This window comes from Rhinatrema bivittatum, chromosome 5 (assembly GCF_901001135.1).
Source record: "Rhinatrema bivittatum chromosome 5, aRhiBiv1.1, whole genome shotgun sequence".
Taxonomy (NCBI): domain Eukaryota; kingdom Metazoa; phylum Chordata; class Amphibia; order Gymnophiona; family Rhinatrematidae; genus Rhinatrema; species Rhinatrema bivittatum.
This window is the reverse complement of record NC_042619.1, coordinates 210001080-210014912: the sequence shown is the minus strand read 5'-3', so window position 1 is coordinate 210014912 and position 13833 is coordinate 210001080. Positions and strand designations below refer to the sequence as shown.

Sequence of the window (13833 nt, the reverse complement as noted above, 5' to 3'; positions counted from 1 at the left end):
GAGGATGCCCCCGAGGTTCGCGCCCTTGCCGGTACAAACTCTGGAGCACGCACGCGCCCTACATCATCAGGAACATGGTGGATCCGCAGCATCAGGCCAGCCCGGAGATTCCAGACAAATGCGGCAGGGAGATGCCATGGCAGCAAGCTGTCCCTCAGACCTGGAGGGAGTCACCACACAAGTAGAGAGGGTGGAGCGTGGGCGAAGAGCAGGCACGAACGCAACAGTACCCCCCTTCAAAGGGCAATCTCCTCTTCGGGTACCAGGCTTGGGCTTCAAAGGATGCACTAGGAAGAATTGATGAAGCATCTCTTTATCCAGGATATTGGTCTGAGGCTCCTAAGTGATCAAATTGGGGCCAAAGCCTTCCCAAACTGAAAGGTATTCAAAATTCTTGCCTCTGTTACGAACATCCAAAATCTCTTTAATCTTGAGTTCAACTTCGTCTTCAGCAGAGGTTTGAGATTCGAAAGAGTCTTGCCAAGTTTCATTATAAATATCAGTAGTAAGGGGTGGAGCTGCTGCAGCCGACACTGAGGGATTCAGTGGAAGTGGTGATGGAAGAGAATGCCCAAAATCCACTACTAAAGATGATTCTCCAATAGATGTAACTGGATGAGCGTTGGCAGCATCACCGGTAGAAACGGACTGGCTGGTTGCTAGAATTATCCTCTTCAGATCTATTATGTGCTGAGGTTCCTCAAGTACGTCTTCCGAAAGAAAAGAGCGGGACAGTGCATCTGCTCTGGTATTTCTGTCTCCAGGGCGGTACTTGAGCACAAAATCAAAACGATTGAAAAAGAGTGACCATCTGGCCTGTCTGTAATTCAGACGTTGTGCGTGGCGGAGGTACTCAAGGTTTTTATGATCTGTAAATACAGTTATTTGATGTTGAGCACCTTCGAGCCAAGGCCGCCACTCCTCGAATGCAAGCTTTATAGCCAATAGCTCCTTATTGCCGATCCCGTAGTTTTTCTCGGCTGGAGAAAATCTTCGTGAGAAGAACAAACAGGGATATAAGGCTTTCGAGTCTCTTGTTTGGCTCAACACAGCCCCTACACCCACATCTGAAGCATCAACTTCAATGATAAAGGGCTTATCGGGGTCTGGATGCCGCAAGCACAGTTCAGTGGAGAAGGCAGTCTTCAATTTCTTGAACGCGGAAATGGCCTCTGCTGACCATTTTGAAGCGTTGGCACCCTTGCGAGTCATCACAGTCAAGGGTATAGTCAAGGAAGAATAGTTCCTAATGAAACTGCGATAATAATTGGTGAATCCCAGGAATCTCCTCAAGGCCTTCAGGCTGGTGGGTTGAGACCAGTTCTGGATACTTTCAAGTTTGTGAGGGTCCATTCGAAAACCTTCCTTAGACACGATGTAGCCTAAAAAAGGCACAGAGTCTTTGTAAAATTCACACTTCGAAAGTTTAGCGTACAACCGATGTTCACTGAGACGGGAAAGTAATTGTCTGACATCTGCAATGTGGGTCTGCAAATCCTTAGAGAAGATTAGTATATCATCCAGGTAGACCACCACGTTCTTGTATAATAGGTTCCGCAGGATATCATTCATCATATTTTGGAATGTAGCAGGTGCACTGCACAGCCCAAACGGCATTACAAGATACTCGAAATGGCAGTTTCGCGTGTTGAAGGCCGTTTTTCATTCATCACCACTACGAATGCGGATGAGGTTGTAGGCCCCCTTCAAGTCAAGCTTAGAAAATATCTTGGCCCCTTGCAGTCTATCAAACAGCTCCGAGATTAACGGCAAGGGGTAACGGTCTTTGATCGTGATTTCATTTAGTCCTCGGTAATCAATACATGGATGTAGGGTACCGTCCTTCTTCCCCAAAAGAAAAAACCTGCACTGGCTGGCAACTTATATGGTCGAATAAACCCTTTCTGGAGATTTTCTTTAATGTACTCAGACATAGCTTTGTTCTCCAGAGCTGAGAGAGGGTATACTCTTCCTTTTGGAGGTTCTGAATTGGGCTTTAGCCTAATTGCACAGTCATAGGATCTATGTGGAGGAAGAATATCAGCTGCTTCTTTAGAAAATACATCCTCAAAGGACACATATTCAAGTAGCAGTCCTGGCACTGCTGGAGTTGTAGTCATGCAATTTGTAGATGAAACCTCCTTAAGGCATTTCTCATGACATTCAGGGCCCCAGCGTGAAAGGTCCATGGAAGCCCAGTCAAATTGGAGTTGGTGCAACTACAACCAAGGCAACCCCAGAACAACAGGGTGCATCACCCTCTCCAAATCAAAGAAGGAGATGATCTCCATATGAAATGCTCCGGTGCGAAGCGTAACTGGTACGGTCTCGCAAGTCTCGTCGCCTGGCAAGGGCTCCCCATGAATGGAAGACAACAGTAGTGGGTTTTTTAAGTTGATGAGAGGAATCCTTAAACATTCCACTAGCCGTCTAGTAATGAAATTGCCTCCTGCCCCTGAATCCACCAGGGCAGGAATTTGAACTGTGACTGGTCCATAGGTTAAGGAGACTGGAAGAGAAAGTGGAGGAGAAGATGCAGTAAGTTCCAAGAACAGTCTTTCCGCCGGACTAGAATTCCTACATTCTCCAAGTAATGTAGAGACATCACGGCCGGGCTGACCACAGTATATGCACAGATGACCTTTTTTCCTGATTCTTCTCTCTTTAGAGATCAAGTGACCATGACCAAGTTGCATTGGTTCTTCTTTATCTACAGCAGGAATTGCTGGACCCATCGAAACATGGGGGTACTAACCTGTTTCAACCCAGGTAATATCTTAGGCGGGAGTTCCTTCACTTTATCTCGAAACCGCCAGTCAATCCAAGTAGCTAAGGCTATTAATTCTTCCAGCGAGTCAGGTGTCTGACGAGCAGTCAGTTCGTCCTTTACGCGGGTGTCTAGGCCTCTGCAAAAGAGTGTCTTCAGACATCTGGGGGTCCCAGCGAAGTTCTGCTGCAAGAGTTTTAAATTCAATGGCAAATTCTGCCAGAGATCTGTTGCCTTGCTTCAGGTCCACCAAAGCAAATCCAGCAACAGACATACGAGCAGGGTCATCAAAAACGGATTTAAACAAGTCCATAAATCCTTCTATGTTCTGCAAGATAGGGTCCTTGCATTCCCACAAGGTAGATGCCCATGATAAGGCTCTCCCATCCACATAAGACAGAATGTAGCTGGTCTTAGAGAGGCCTGTGGGAAACAATGAAGGTTGTAAGGTGAAATGTAAGCTGCACTGGTTCAAGAAGCCCCGAGTCTTTTGGAGTTCTCCGGAGAATCAAATAGGCACCGCCAGTGGAACAGCTGACTTTAAAGCTACCTCTGGTAACTGGCCTTCTTGTATAGAAGCTGTGCCTTGTGCCTTCTGTGTGTGAAGCTGATGAAATGCTGCAGTAAATTTCTCCATGGTTTCTTGCTGTTCTGAGAGGCAATGAGCTAAGCCCGGAATAGCCTGCAAGGCAGAAAGGTGAGCCGGGTCCATGGCTACAGATATCATAAGAACATAAGAAATTGCCATGCTGGGTCAGACCAAGGGTCCATCAAGCCCAGCATCCTGTTTCCAACAGAGGCCAAACCAGGTCACAAGAACCTGGTAATTACCCAAACACCAAGAAGATCCCATGTTACTGATGCAATTAATAGCAGTGGCTATTCCCTAAGTAAACTTGATTAATAGCAGTTAATGGACTTCTCCTCCAAGAACTTATCCAAACCTTTTTTGAACCCGGCTACACTAACTGCACTAACCACAACCTCTGGCAACAAATTCCAGAGCTTTATTGTGCGTTGAGTGAAAAATAATTTTCTCCGATTAGTTTTAAATGTGCTACTTGCTAACTTCATGGAATGCCCCTAGTCCTTCTATAATTCTAAAGTGTAAATAACCGAGTCACATCTACTCGTTCAAGACCTTACTAAATCAGGCCCCATGTGCGCTATCTGTGAATTGTGTTAGCTAGGCATGGGGGCTTCCAGACATTACTGATAGATTGAGGAGGGTTAACATGCTATTTCAGTAGCTCAAAACAGATTTATTGAGATATAGTTTAAGACTTAACATGCTTAATGTGTAGGATTTGTTGTTGATTTGTTGTTAATTAAATGAGTTGTGCTGTAAATTGCTGTGAGGTGGTGGTAGATGATATTAATACCTTTAGCTGGATTCCCAGGAGTACTGCTTCTCCAAATACTTTTAGTTGGATTCACTGGAGTTAGCAATCTGTTCAATGCTGCTCCACCAAGGGGAGAAACTAGCAATTTGTAATACTCCGTAGGCGGAGTTAATGATCTGTTGTAGGTTGGCTCCCACTGAGTGGCAGTCTGTATGATACCGCTCTAGTAGTGTAAGGAATAAACACTTAATGGAAATTGGTGAATCCTTGGGCCGATGGCAGATGACAGCGCCCACAGGAGGATATCCTGAGAGGGACCACCGGCTAGGCTGGAGTATGGAGACAAACACAGATAGTTCTTTATTAGACAGGAAATAGAACCACCGCAGCGTCAGGCCAGCCCGGGGATTCCAGAGAGACACGGCAGGGAGACGCCGCGGCAGCAAGCTGTCCTTCAGACCTGGAGGGAGTCGCCACACAAGTAGAGAGGGTGGAGCGAGGGCGAAGAGCAGGCACGAACGCAACAGAAACAAGGAAAGCAATCAGGAGAGCCAAGGCACAGCCAGAAGGAAAAATAGCAAAGGCAGTAAAACAAGGAGGCAGAACTTAACAACAAAAAAGAAATATTTAGTGAAGGGAGGATGAGCAGAGATGTAAAACTGAAAGGTGAACGGGAGGGATATGTGGAGGATGACACGGAAATACTGACAGTGCAGGTTCATGGTCAACCACCTACTTTAAACCACACTCCAGGAGCCCACTGGGAAAAAGCTGCTTCGATTCTGTGCCTATGGTAAAGCATTTTTGAAAATAGGGCCCAGAGTGTATGAATCCAATTCATAATGACAAACACCGTCTCCTCTGAGCGCTCAGCTGTTCTAGCTGCAGCAGAAGCTTATTCAGCTCACATACACAATCGGTGTGAGACAGTAAATGCTAAGCTGGGATTGGCCTTGCTGAAATGAAATGGAAACATGATATTAGTTTGCAATCAGATGAATATATTAGTGCAGGCACCATTATGGGTCTGTTTCATTGAGGCTTCTCTCTCATACTGCCTTGATTAATGAGGTCCTAGCTCACTTATCAGTTACTACCACAAGCACATAAAATAGTTTAAGTGCATCGTATATGTTAGCCAAGGCCCTGTTAAACACAATTCCAGAGACCTAGCGGAAAAGTAAGCCAGGCCAAAACCATAAAAGTTGTCCAAGAGAGTAAACAACCAGATCTAGCAGCCAGACCATGGTGCAAACCAAAGACTCAGGCCAAGGGAGTAAGAGGAATACAGGAAAGCAAACATAGGAGCAGGCAGGATGCAACACTGAGCAGGAAACCCTGGAACAGGCAGGACACAGAACGAAGCAGGAACTCCGGGGAAGGTAGAATGCAGAATCAAGCAGGAGCACAGCTGGAAGTCAGGGCTGCGCTGGAAGGTAAATAATCCAACCAATCAGTGCAGATTATCCAATGGCCTGACTGTGGAAGTGATTCCTAGTCTCTCAGATAAGCAGCCTGCTAGTACTAGGAAACAGCAGTATAGCTCACTGCTATTCTCTGGACTGGGAAGGGCCAGGGTGCTAATTCAAGACATCCTGTGCCCACCAATTTAGGATTTTTTTACTTCATCTAAAAAAATAACACAGATCAATTATGTAAATAGTTGATGTAAACTCTTGCCATATGATATATTCACATTAAAAGGTGAATTTTAAAAGCCTGGCTCACATGCGCTTACCGAATGTTAAAAGCCGCCCAGAAGCACCCAACTCTCTCGCTGCGCGCACATTTCAAAACTTTTTCAAAAAGGAGCGGGGCATGGCCGTTTCAGGTCATGGCCAAGCTATGTGCATATAAATACTTGCGTTTCCTAGCATGTAGACAGATGGACTCAAGACCACTAGGTTATGCACCTCTGCCAGCAGAGCAAGCTGACTTCACAGTACATACACTCCTGCAGTGACATCAGCCTGCCAGTATTCTCCATCTCCAGTAGATGGTGGATGTGCATCTCCCCACTGGGGATTGCTTCAGAATTTAGAAGGAAAATTTTATAAGGAAAAGTAAAAGCCCCTCTCTCCTGCGGTGATACCAAATGGTGCCTCCCCCAGTTGAGAATTCCTGGGATGATTTCTGAGTTTCCTCAGATGTGTGCCTTGGTTCTTCAGCCAGTGTGGATTTAGGTGAATTAAGCAGCTGAAAGACGGTGGGTGCAGGAAGCCGAGCACGATGGTGATGGCAGATGCCTTCTCCCCCTGTAGCCAGAGACCGTCTCTGTACTCAGCTGGGAAGGGCTGAGCTCAAGTAAGTTTCAAAAAGAAAGGAAAGTCAGAAACAGAGTAGAGGGGTTGTGTAGGACTTCCTCAGGCCTCTGTGCTTGGCGCGCCATTCCGACGTTTGTTCCTGCTACCGTTGGGGTTAAGGGACTGGCAGCCTGGCGGGTTGAGCAGCCCGGGTGGGCTATGCCCCGCTGCTAGACTTTTTCCTGTGCACCATGTGGTAGGTGCAGCAGCATTTTCGTGCACTTTTTCTGTGTGTTCAGCTGCCCTCTACAGGACCGTCAGTGTGCGCAGTGCGTCCGGCTGTACATCCAAATTGTGCGCCCAGCACTCCCCCTGTGTGCACATTATAACATGTATAGGTAGTGCGCTCAGGTTTGGCACGGTGGTTCAGTGCGCTTAGTTTTGCGGCACAGATTTGGGGCGCCCAATTTTTTGTGCGCATAAAAAAACAATTTCAGCGCAAATCGGCTGGACGCACATCTTCAGTCGCCTGTTAAGCGTACTGATGAACTAATGGCGCTAGTGACCAAGAAACCTAAGTGCCTTTCTCTCTGTGTGTTGCCTATCATAGTAGGGTATCTCAGCCTGGAGTGCCCTCTAACACGTGTCAGTGCTGCTTAGAGGCTCCGGAAGAATTCTTCCTCTGATTTTCTTAAGCCTGGTTCTTTCCAGCCTGATGATGGCCTAATTAAGGACTTGTTGGGAGGAATGCCTGACCTTGGAACTCCCTTGACTGGTTCCTCCACAGGAGATAGCAGCTCAGTGGGCCCCACACTGAGTTTTGGCACGGGTCTTTCTGCCTTTTCTTGGGTAGAATATTTTCAAGGATTGCAATCCTTTCTTCAGGCGCGGTCCTCAGCTCTGCCCAATCCTGTCAGGTCAGATCCTCAGGCGGTGGCCCCTCCCTCTTCCAGTTGTAGGTTTAAGCACCAAAGCACACTTCGGTTGGCTGCCGGTATGCCCGACTGGAATCCGGATGGCACTGATGATGAGGCAGGTCCTGACTCTCTGGAAGATGGGGAAATCATATAGGACTATGCTACGGTTCTTTTATAGCGATGAGCTGCTGGCCCTGGTTTCCCAGACTTTGAAGATGCTAGGAGTGCCTGGGGCAGATTCCATGGGGCGATTTTATAACTTGCATGCACATGTGCACCCAATTTTAAGTAGGCACAAGTCCACCCGCATAAGGCTTAAGACAGGACCATTTTTTTTTTTTTTTTTTTTTAGAAAGAAAGGCATCATGAGAGCACCACCAAAGAGAAGAGTCTATTTGGAAGCCTCGTCATTTCTCCTGACTTCTGATTTTGCATGGAAGAACTTTTGCCAGAAAAGCGGAATATAAAAATCTATAAATAAATAATGAAATAATGAAATAAATGAATTCCATGTGCTTCAGGTGATGTCTGGATCTGCTAAGGGGATTGCTAGTGTTTTTGCTACTAACTGGTTGCTTTGCTCTGGGATCTGACCTTGTGTATATACCCCTGTGCTTTTGTGTGTCAATATTGGAACCGCCAACAAAGCTGTACCCGGAGCCCTCTGCCCCAGGTTTGGGTTCGCCGGAGGTGGCAGTGCGAGCGTGAAGAAGTAAAGAAGTGAGGTGGTCGCCTGTTCATCCACAGACAGAAGCGTTTTCCCTGTCCATCAAAGAAGAGAACCCCTCTGAGTCTGGTCCACTACACCATCTGCTCGACCAGTTTTGAGAATCCACTCACCAGTGTATGGGACTCTACCTTCCTGTTGCCTTTTTTTTTTTTTTTATTATGTACCCCTGCAAGCAAAATGTATTCAGGAAGGCAGGGATATGTTCTAACTTCCCATCTAGAATTGAAGGAAACTGCATGGTTTAGTCTACAAAAAAAAAAAAAAAAAAAGGTTGAAGGTAGCACAAACCTGAAACCTGTGAGCAGGAAGTGCACATTTCTAAGGATTACTATGACACAAAAATAGTGCTAAGCTAGATAAAGTGATTTCTTGTTTACTGACTGTCTTGCTGGCATGTGTTTTTCAGTTACGTTTAGGCAAAACCATGTCCAGCACTAAACTAATATTTGAATAACTCTGCTATGTTAAGCTGGCCAAGAGGGAGCTTTCTTTTTCTCACCGAAGTCAGACTTTGGCATTGTGCAAGTGGCGCAGTGAGGAATGTGCATGGCACTGGGGTCCCCCTCCCCCTAGACTAGAAAGAAGGTTCAGTTTGATGTCAATGACCTGAAATTCTTTTGCTTCCAATTCTGGTCCTGCTCCTGATCCAGGACCAATTCAGGCTCATACAACTCGGCCTCTTGCCTTCTAATTCAGAAACAGAGAGATGCAGATCGTGCAGAAGATCATAGTCATCATTTCCCTCCCTTCGCTTACCACTGCTCTCTGTATCTTGAATTCAGACCCTGTTTTGGGATTGTGCAACCTCTGCTGGTAGGCAAGGCATTAATATTAGATACCCACACTACCCTGTCAGTATATATTGAATATCTCATCCAGATTGGCTAGGCAAGTCACAGGGCCCACACTGAGAACCACTGTTTCACGATATAACTCATCGTAAGACCCGTGGTTCCCGCACCATTCTTTGGGGATTTCCAGCTGGTCAGGTTTCAGAATATTCAATATGAATACAGAGGAGAAATATCTGCATATAGTGGAGGCAGTGCTTTCTTACAGCAGAGATTCTATTTTCTCTTCCTATATTTCCTGTTGTATTTTACTGCGAGCTATCTGTTTGCTTTTTATATAAATCGCTTGCTATAGACTGGAAGCATTCTTCTTATGGTCTCCTGCCACAAATGGAAGAGGAATGCATACTTCACACATGATTGAGTAAATCTGAGATACACTTCCAAGAAAACATATTGGGTTTCTGCAAATAATGCCCATGTTTGGCAGATAAATTGTAACTCTGCTTTAAATAATTAATACAAAAACAGAGTGATCATTTTTCTACCTCCCAAACACCTCCAGATTTTGAATCAGTCAAGGGTTTCAGACTGGGAATGATGATTGAACTTGCTTCTTTCCCTCATACCCACTCTCTCCCTGCATCGTCAAATCTTAACCTGGGGAGGTGAGGAAGGGGTCATGAAGGTATTCCAAGCTGCCGGATTCTTCTGAGGCAAAGAGGGGTGTAGTTGTTGTTCAAGGTCTGTCAATAAATGTAACTAACTCATCTAAGTCTTCCTAACATATCCCTTCTCTGTAAACCACTTCACTGAAAAAGAGAAAAGAATTTGAAAGCGCAGAGGTGGATAGAACACACTCGGCAGCAAACACCGTTCCCCGTTTCCGGTGAATCTTAAGCTTTACTGAAGACAAAGTACAGAAGTGAAGGAAAAGCAACATCCAACTGTAATGCCCCTCATTCACCAGATATTTTACAGCCTGAATCATTACCAGTATTTGTAACTGATTTATAAATATAAAGGCAAATTTTAAAAAACACACCGAGTGGATTTTAAAAGCTGCCCATGGATGCATGTATTTCCTGCTACACGCACAAGTGAAAAGTTTCCAAAAAGGGGTGGGGCTTGGGCATGTTGGGGCCTAGCCGAGAAATGTGCACGGAAATACTTATGCAGCCTCGCGCAGTCCCCAGCCATGTAAATTTACTTCTGCTATGGATGGCGTGTCAGTATTAAAACAAAAATATCTAGGCTAGTCAGCAGAGTTTTAAGGGGATGGGACTAACTGGGGGGGGGGGAGGCTATTAAACTAGGGGGGTTTGGAAGTCCAATCCCAGAACTGGGCGAACTGAAAAGTAGGTATGGTGTTGGTGTGCATCCCTTGTAAAATTCCTCCACTAACATAGTAGACATGGCATTTACACACGCATGCACCATCCATTTAAAATTGCATGCGCATGTACTTGCATCCAGCCTATTTTATAACATGCATGCATATACGTGTGCATTTATAAAATGGTCGTGTCTGTGGAAGCAGGTTGACAAACGTGCACAGTCACATGTATGCTGGCACATGTGTTTAAAGCAGTGGTCCCCAAACCTGTCCTGGAGGGCCACCAGCCAGTCAGGTTTTTGGGATATCCACAATGAATATGCATGAGAGAAAATTTGCATGTTATGGAGGCAGTGCATGCAAATTTTCTCTCATGCATATTCATTGAGGATATCCCAAAAACCTGACTGGCTGGTGGCCCTCCAGGACAGGTTTGGGGACCACTGGTATAGAGGATACCATCATATATTTTACTGCATTTAAAAAATTTGGAATGCACTATTAATTTTGATGTGGGTGTTTGTTTATCATGGCAGCCGTCCAGACTGTAGCACTGAATGGCAATGAAATGCAACTGTGGAATTGCGAATAGATGTGCACCTGCATAAATAAATCATTCACCATAAGGAAAACCTTTCAGAAGATCTCTATCATCATCCACTGTCCAAGAAACACACCTTAATAATTCCCTCCTCTCTCTGAGGTTTATTGATATTCTAGTTTTTCATTGCCCACATAAAAGATTATCAAAGAACCTACTTAAGAAATAAGATGTGCTATGCTAGCTCAGATGAAAGGTCCACTGCATTCTGTCTCTGATAGGGAGGTAAAAAGTAGCAATAATTAAAAATATATATATAATAATAAATGAATCATAAAAATGAATATAATAAAATATAAAAAATGTAAAACAATTAAAAAATATATTAAGCAAAAATATGTAAAATAAAGTTAAATATTAAGTTACTCTTAATTATTAGAAAATTTAAATCTAAAATATAATACAAAAATATAATTTAACAAAATATAAAAAATATTTAAAACAATATAATAATAATTAAATGAATGACAGTATAAAAATTATATCATAAAGATACAGACATATAAAGACATTAAACATATAAATAATATACAATACAAATAATGAAAAATAAGAAAAGCCTCTAGATACATTTTCAATGTTACTGTTTATTAGGTTCGCTTATACCTTTTAGATAGGAATATAGATGGCTTTATTTATGTTTTGGAACTTAATTTATAGAAGTTTGTTTGGCCCACCCTGTTTTTAATCTTCAATTATTTAGATTTCTTTGCATTAGGATAGTGACCCTATAGAAATTACTTGGGCCTGGATTTTCTAAGGTTGCACACCTTAGAGAATCTGGCGGTAACGGGGGCAGGCCTGCGAAAGCTGGCAGCGATTGCACCTCCACGGTGTTATTGCTGCTGGCTTTCACACCCAATAGAGCCATCGTAAAAGGTGGTGCTATTGGGTGCGCTACTAGCAGCGAAAAGGGTTCTTACCTTTTTGCCGCCAGCGAAGTTTCCGCCGTGTCTGCCGTGACAATGCCCCGACTCCGCCCCGATCTAGCTATCGCAAGCGATACAAAAATGACCCCCTTGGTTTTTTATTCCCCTTTTAAATTTCCCCTTTTTAATTTTCAGTTTCCCATCTTCTGCCCCATCAGTTACCTATTTTTATTATTTTTTAATATTTTAGAGTTCTATTTTTGACCATACATTGGTGGTCTGCTTATATTTTTGGTTTTCTTTTTCAGTATATTACTTCAGAAGTGTCATGTTTCTAATATAGATGAAGCAGTGCTATTATATTTTACTTGTTAAGATATCTTGGTTTCTTAGGATTTATTTTTTTTGAGTTACCTTTTCATTTACATTTTTTGATAGCTTCTTACATTCTGATGATACAACTGTGTTCTCTCTGTGGGGCTTCTTCCCCTTTCAGACCACAACAGTCAGTGCATTGGTCCCTTCCAAAAACAATTTTTATTATCAATAATAATACTTTTAGCATTATTTTCTTCATTTTTATTTTGGCTCCTAATAATTTCCATACTTTTCTAATAATGCGATTTTTTAAATAGGGATCAGACGGGTTTTGAATACAGCATTAATTGACATTTGTGCCTCCTTTCATTTTTTATGAGATCTTTCTCATTGATGGTTTCACTATTTTCTAAGACTTGATTTGATGCCATGATGAATTTATTGTTAGTGCATTGTCACGATCTCGCCCCCTCCGCTCAGCACTCTGTGGGGCCTCGTCAGGGTTCAGGAATCCCTCTCCGCTCCTATACCACTTCCTGTCCACCCGTACGGCTCCTGCACACCACTGCTATGGACTCCTCCACGCCTCCATTCAGAGTGCCCGGCCTAAACCCGGCACTCCCAAACAGTACACAGAAAAAGTCTTGGTCAATAAAGAGTTTAATGTGGTTCTGTAGCCTCACCGGCTGCAGCCCATGTAGTGAGGCCTGGTTGTCTTTGCAAGCCCAGGCAACAAACGCTTAGGTTCTCCTTAACCAGCCAAGAATTAAACTGCATTTAAAGCAACATTTCCCTTCCAACATTTCTCAAACATCCCTTTTACAAACACAGTATTTGACCATCCCCCAACCTCCGGGTTATTCCACCTCCATAGAGGAACAGCTGGACCTTTCCTCTCCCGAGCTTACCTCCATCTTCTCCTCTGACTCTTGAGTAGCTGGGCTTTTGTGGCCAACGCTGGCATGCCCTCTTCCTCTAGTTCCATGGACTCTGCCGAGTCATAGTCATCAGCCCCTGTTTCCCCCACCTGCTCCTGCTCACTCTCTGGCCAGGGGTCAGGTGCCGGTTCAGGGAACCTGGGAACTGTAGTTCCTGCTGCCCTCCTGTTCGCCCTCTGGTGTCTAGGTTTGGTACCACCTGCGGCTGTTTTCCTATATCCAAGCTGTTTCTGCCCCAGGTCAAGTTGTACTGCATCACAGTATGTACATTTTTATAACTAATTTGTAGTTTTATTACTATTACAATTTTCAATTTTGTTTGATAGTTTCTATGAGTTTTACTGGCTCTATATAATCTATCTGGTCGATTTTCAAAGGCAATGCACATGCCAAAACTGGAAGATTTGTGCGTGACTTGGACCCACGAGCACCACGCGGATTTTGAAAGGTCCACAACCGCACGCATATCTCCCAGTACATGCATAAAAAAGTTTTCTGAAAAAAGGATGGAGCATGGGCGTGGTGTGGGCAAGGCATGGGCAACTGGGACTGCACCATGTGTGTAAGTTGTGTAACAAAAAAAACCAAGGCTAGTCAGTGGGGTTTCAAAGCTCGGGGCTAATAGGGTATAAGGGAGGTAAGTTAGCTAGGGGGTTTAGGAAGTCCTCTTCTTTACCGGGGCAGATTCGAAGTGAACTGGTAAAAATGCCTATTATGCCGTGTGTACCTACTAAACTCCCCCCCACTTATGTGCTCAAGACTGCATTCGCACACACATGTGCACATTGATATAAAATTGCGCACACATGTACGCGTGGATAGCCAATTTTATAACACGTGCATATACGCACATAGAAACATAGAAATGACGGCAGAAGAAGACCAAACGGCCCATCCAGTCTGCCCAGCAAGTTTCGCACTTTTTTTTTCTTTTTTCTCACACTTATCTGTTACTCTTGGCTCTTAGTAACCTTTTGGTT

At 44.2% G+C, this 13833-nt stretch overlaps 1 long non-coding RNA gene across 1 annotated transcript in view; it reads right to left on the bottom strand.

The window, feature by feature from the left end:
- LOC115092326 overlaps positions 1-12958 on the bottom strand; it is a 44295-nt gene extending 31337 nt beyond the window's left edge. Inside the window, exons 1-2 of the long non-coding RNA XR_003856994.1 lie at positions 12824-12958; positions 10887-10942 (exon numbers count right to left, since the gene is read on the bottom strand). This is a non-coding gene — a long non-coding RNA (uncharacterized LOC115092326). The remainder of the gene's footprint in view (positions 1-10886; positions 10943-12823) is intronic.
- Between the last annotated feature and the right edge of the window lie 875 nt (positions 12959-13833).